Here is a 6,546-nt window from a genome sequence, read left to right on the forward strand (position 1 = left end):
CCGCCGTTTGCCGCTCCGAGCGCACGCCTGGTTCTCCGGCGCCGCAACCCGATCATACAGCAGGGCTCCAGCCAACTCTACCGCCGCGGTACAGAATCAAAATCGCCTCCACCCCTCGGGCATTCAAACGGCTCCTCCAGAGAAAGCCATAAATGCGTCCCCAGGGCCCTTGAGAACAGTTTTCAAACTGAGTTCCCGTTGGCCCTTCCTGGGTATCGGGAGCCGGGCTCGCCCGCTCCGCCGCGGCTGGCCCTACCCCGCAGCGAGAACGGACCCGACTTTGATCTGCTCGCCGCTGCCCCTTCCCCCAATTCACCCCCCGCCGCTTCTGCCGCTCCGCAGAGAGTAAAGGTGGAGGAGGGGCAGGTCCCGCATTCTCAAGCGATGCCCCAGTTCCGATGGTTAAGAGCCACCCCTGCTTAAAATAGCAGGAGGGGCTCCGTGCCACCGGCCACGCACCAAGTGTCCCCCGGCAATCCACGAGAACTCACACAGTCGCCCCAACAACAACACTTTGAGCCCCAACTGCCAGAAAACCAGAACGACGCCCAGAACTAAATTTAAACTCTCTTATCTTTTGCAATCTGATCTGCAGAATGCACAATAACAAACTCCCCTCCTGCCTGGCTCGCCAAGAATGTGGTGGGTTTAGAGGCAGACCCCCTCCCCACAACAACCATCCTCTGCTACCAAGAATATGCTGGGTTGAGGCAGCCCTCTCTCTCCCACCACGGGCAGGAATAAAAACACTCAGACAAACGGATTGCAAAAGTGATGAAAGTTTAAATAGAAAGCAGTGAATGTTACAGAGAACCCAAAGCGCAGTGACAAAGAAAGATCCCAAAGCAAACCCAGAGGCATCCCATTCCCTCCTGAGGGTACACCCGAGACCCTCAGGGCTCCTTCTTCCTCTGCTGGGCTAGTCTCAGCTGGCCAGGCCTGAGACTGCCCATCCCCCTGTGGCCTTGGGCCTAGCCAGGCCCAAAGCCAGCAGACATCTCCCCCAGTTACCGGCTGGCGGAGGAGGAAGAAAAAGAGCCAGTGCTAGACTCCGCACTGGATCTTATAGTGGTGCAAAGAATTATGGTGGGAAATACACACAATTTCCTGCGTCCATCCCTCTGGGCTGGACTTCTGGACACAGGAAGTGAACACACCAGGGGGGCACCCAGCTCAAACTGCAACAAGGGAAAATGCTAGCACCAAATTGCATGTTCCAAATGATTAGCTTTTTGGAATGAAAGAAAATGAGCATTTGAATTCTGGCCTACCTCTTTCCTGTGCTGAGATACATGAGGTACTCTGCAGATGCAAAATGCCTGATTTCGAGATTAATCGAAACTAATGAAAACATTGTTGGGGTAAAACCTAGAGGGAAAAAGCTATCACCAAATTGCATGTTCCAAATGATTTGCCTTCTGGAGTCAGTGAAAATGAGCATTTGAATTCTGGCCTGCCTCTTTCCTGTGCTGAGATACATGCTGTAATCTGCACAGTCAAACTGGGCGTTTCTGAGTCAATTTGAATATAAGCAAAACATTGTTGGGGTAAAACCTAAAGGGAAAAGGCTAGCACCAAATTCTATGTTCCAAATGATTTGCCTTCTGGAGTCAGTGAAAATGAGCGTTTGAATTCTGGCCTACCTCTTTCCTGTGCTGAGATACATGCTGTACTCTGCAGATGCAAAATGCTTGATTTTGAGATTAATCGAAACTAATGAAAACATTGTTGGGGTAAAAGCTAAAGGGAAAAGGCTAGCTCCAAATTGCATCTTCAAAATGATTTGCCTTCTGAAGCCACTCAAAATGAGCATTTGAATTCTGGCTTACCTCTTTCCTGTGCTGAGATACATGCTGTACTCTGCAGATGCAAACTACTTGATTTCGAGATTAATCAAAACTAATGAAAACTTTCTTGATGTTAAATCTAAAGGGAAAAGGCTGGCACCAAATTGCATGTTCCAAATGATCTGCCTTCTGGAGTGAGTGAAAATGAGCATTTGAATTCTGGCCTACCTCTTTCCTGTGCTGAGATACATGCTGTACTCTGCAGATGCAAAATGCTTGATTTTGAGATTAATCGAAACTAATGAAAACTTTGTTGATGTTAAAGGGAAAAGTGTAGAGCCAAATTGCATGATCCAAATGATTTGCCTGCTGCAGTCACTCAAAATGAGCATTTGAATTCTGGCCTACCTCTTTCCTGTGCTGAGATACATGCTGTACTCTGCAGATGCAAACTACTTGATTTCGAGATTAATCAAAACTAATGAAAACTTTCTTGATGTTAAATCTAAAGGGAAAAGGCTGGCACCAAATTGCATGTTCCAAATGATCTGCCTTCTGGAGTGAGTGAAAATGAGCATTTGAATTCTGGCCTACCTCTTTCCTGTGCTGAGATACATGCTGTACTCTGCAGATGCAAAATGCTTGATTTTGAGATTAATCGAAACTAATGAAAACATTGTTGGGGTAAAACCTAAAGGGAAAAGGCTAGCACCAAGTTGCATTTTACATAGAATACATACATGGAATATGTAGAATAAACCAGGTTGGAATAGACCTTCAAGATCATCGCGTCCAACCCATCAACCAATCCAACCCACCTAAACAACTTACCCATGGCACCAAGCACCCCATCAAGTCTCCTGCTGCACACCTTCAATGACGTCGCCTTCAACACCTCCCCCGGCAGCCCATTCCAATGGTCAATCACTCTCTCTGTATAGAACTTCTTCCTAGCATCCAACCTAAACCTCCCCCGGTGCAGCCTGAGACTGTGTCCTCTTGTTCTGGTACTGGCTGCCTGGGAGAGGAGATCAACATCTGCCTGTCTACAACCTCCCTTCTGGTATTTGTAGAGAGTATTAAGGTCACCCCTGAGTCTCCTCTTCTCCAGGCTAAGCAACCCCAGCTCCCTCAGCCTCTCCTTGGCTTGTGTTCCAAACCCCTCACCAACTTCGTTGCTCTTCGTTTCAGCAAGTCAACATCCTTCCTAAACTGAGGGGCCCAGAACTGGACACAGTACTCAAGGTGCAGCCTAACCAGGGCAGTGTACAGGGGCAGAATGACCTCCCTGCTCCTGCTGGCCACACTGTCCTTGATGCAGGCCAGCATCTCTGTTTGGGAGCTCTCCAGCCACTCTGACCCCATCCTGTAGCTCTGCATGGGGCTGCCATGGCCAAGTGCAGCACCCGGCACTTGGACTTGTTAAATGCCATGCCATTGGACTCTGCCCATCTGTCCAGTCGGTCGAGGTCCCTCTGCAGAGCCCTTCTACCCTTTAACTGACCAACATCTGCTCCTAACTTGGTGTCATTTGCAAACTTGCTGATGACTGACTCAACCCCCACATCCAGATCATCAATGAAGATGTTAAAGAGGACAGGGCCCAGTACTGATCCCTTGGGGATGCCACTGGTGACTGGCCACCAGCTGGATGTGGCACCATTCACCACCACTCTCTGGGCTCGGCCCTCCAGCCAGTTCCTAACCCAGCACAGAGTGTTGCGGTCCAAGCCACAAGCTGACAGCTTAGCCAGCAGTTTACTGTGGGGGACGGTGTCAAAGCCCTTGCTGAAGTCCAGGTAGACCACATCCACAGGCCTCACCACATCCACCAGGCAGTCTCCTGATCATAGAAGGAGATCAGGTTGGAGAGGCAGGACCTGCCCTTCCTAAATCCATGTTGGCTGGACCTGAGCCCTTGGCACCTTCAGGTGCACAGTTATTGCCGCCAGGATAATCTGCTCCATCACTTTCCCTGGCACTGAGGTCAGGCTGACTGGCCTGGAGTTTCCAGGTTCCTCCATCCGTCCCTTCTTGTGGATGGGCACCACATTGGCCAGTTTCCAGTCATGTGGCACCTCTCCAGTGAGCCAGGACTGATGAAAAATGATGGCTAGTGGCTTGGCAGCTCATCTGCCAGCTCTCTCAGCACCCGAGGATGGATCCCTTCCGGTCCCATGGACTTGTGGGTGTCCAAGTGGCTCAGCAGGTCCCCAACTAATTCCTCATGGATTTCCAGGGCATCACACTGCTCCCTGACCCTATTGCCCAGCTCAGGAGGCCACTTGTCCTGAACTCCTGCCTTGCTGTTAAACATTGAGGCAAAGAAGGTGTTCAGGACCTCAGCCTTTGCCTCGTCTTCAGTCACCGTGTTCCCCTCCAGGTCCAATAAGGAGTGCAGGTTCTTCTTGCCCTTCTTTTTAGTGTTAATATATTTGTAAAAATGCTTTTTATTGTCTTTGACAGAGGTGGCCAGTTTCAGTTCCAGCTGGGCCTTTGCCTCTCTAATTTTATTCCTACATAATCTAACCACTTCCTTGAACATACCTTGAGAAGCCTTCCCCTCCTTCCAAAGGTGACACAGCCTCTTTTTTCCTCTTAATTCCTCCAGGAGCTGCTTGCTCATCCAGGCCCAGAGCCTTCCCCTCAGCTCATCTTTTGGCACATGGGAACCGCCAGTTCCTGTGCCTTCAAGAGCTCCTGTTTGAAGCAGCTCCAACCCTCCTGGACCCCTCGGTTCTTGAGGGTTGGTACCCAGGGAACTTTACAAATAAGTTTCTTAAAGAGGCTGAAGTTTGCCCTCCTGCAGTCCAAGGTGAAGGTTCTGTTGGTGCTCCTCCCTATCTCCCTGCAGATTGAAAACTTCACTATCTCGTGGTCACTGCACCCTAGGCAGCCTCCCACGGTCACATCTCCCACCAGCCCTTCCCTATTGGAGAGCAGCAGGTCAAGCAGAGCCTGTCCCCTGGTAGGCTCACTTAACAGCTGCATCAGGAAGCAATCCTCTATCCGCTCCAGGAATCTTCTGGACTGCCTTCTCTCTGCTGAATTAAGTTCCCAGCAGATATCTGGCAGGTTGAAGTCACCCACAAGGACAAGATCTGATGATCTTGAAACAGCCTCCAGTTGTTTGTAGAATAATTCATCAGCCTCCTCATCCTGGTTGGGTGGTCTATAACAGACTCCAACCAGGATGTCAGATTTGTTAGGCTGCCCTCTGATTTTAACCCTCAATTCCCTCATCTTCCACCTCAAGCTCTGTGGCAGAAAGTGACTCCCTAATATACAGAGCCACCCCTCCTGCTCTTCTCCCTCGCCTGTCTCTCCTAAAGAGCCTGTAACCTCCCAGTGCAGCACTCCAATCGTGCCTCTTGTCCCACCAAGTTTCTGAGATGGCGACTACATCATAGTCACCCTGGTGGACCAGGACCTCCAGCTCCTCTTGCTTATTGCCCATGCTGTGTGCATTGGTGTACATGCACTGCAGCTGGGCTCCCCACCTCTCAATTGACCCTACCTTGTGCCCTACTCTTTCCTCTGCAGAGGGACTGATATCCTCACCCACCCCCTTCAGACCTAGTTTAAAGCCCTCCTAATGAGCCCTGCCAACTCTAGTGCTAGGACTCTCTTGCCCCTTCTAGATAACTGCACCCCATCAGGACCCAGCAGGTCAGGTGCAGTAAAAGTTGTCCCATGATCGAAGAAACCAAAGTTCCTCCGCTGGCACCATTCCCTGAGCCACTTGTTGATGGTGTGGGTTCTGTTCCTCTCAGTGTACTCCCCTGCCACTGAGGGAACTGAGCAGAACACCACTTGAGCTCCTGCCCCATAAATCGTCCAAGGGCCCTGAACTCCTCCTTAATCGCCCTGGTGCCCTTCTTGTCGATCTCATCACTCCCAGCCTGTATCACCAGCAGAGGGCAATAGTCAGAGGGATGGATCAGCTTGGGGATTCCCCTTGCAATGTCCCTTACCCGCGCCCCGGGCAGGGAGCAGACCTCCCTGTGGGATGGGTCGGGACGACATATGGGTCCCTCAGTACCCCCCAGGAGAGAGTCCCCAGCAACTATAACCCTTCTCCTTTTCTTTGTGGAGCCGGTCGTTATAGCTGGTGGGGAACGCTTGGCCTTAGGCTTGGCCTTAGGCTTGGCCTTAGGCTCCTCTCTGGAGCTGGTCGTTATAGCTGGTGGGGACTGCTTGGCCTTACGCTTGGCCTTAGGCTGCTCTCCAGAGCTGGTCATTACAGCTGGTGGGGACCGCTTGGCCTTAGGCTTGGCCTTAGGCTGCTCCCCGGAGTTGGTCATTACAGCTGGTGGGAACCGCTTGGCCTTGGTCTCCCCTCTGGATGGCTGCTCCTCAGCCCTCTCATCCCCACTGCCCTCGGCCTGCAGGGCCTCATACTTATTATGCAAGGGCAACGGAGGAGGAGGAGAGGGCCAGGGTGGATTTCTCTTGCCACCCCTGGCAGGGACCTGTGTTCATCCCTCTCCGTTTCCAGGGACCCTTCCCTCAGCAGGGGAGATCTGCAGAGCCTTCTCCCACAAATCTAACTCCCTTTCACTTTCCCTTATTGTCCTCAGACTAGATACCTCCTTCATCTTGGCCACTTCGTCCTTCAGCTCTGCCACCAGGCTGAGGAGAAAGTTCACCTGGTCACACCTGACACAGGTGTTCTCTCCCTCCCCCTCTATTCCAAGTGCCAGGCTGAAGCACTCTCTGCAGCTGGCAGCCTGGGCTCCAGCATGCTGATGAAGCAGCT

Source organism: Dryobates pubescens, chromosome 23 (genome assembly GCF_014839835.1).
Source record: "Dryobates pubescens isolate bDryPub1 chromosome 23, bDryPub1.pri, whole genome shotgun sequence".
NCBI classification, from domain to species: Eukaryota; Metazoa; Chordata; class Aves; order Piciformes; family Picidae; genus Dryobates; species Dryobates pubescens.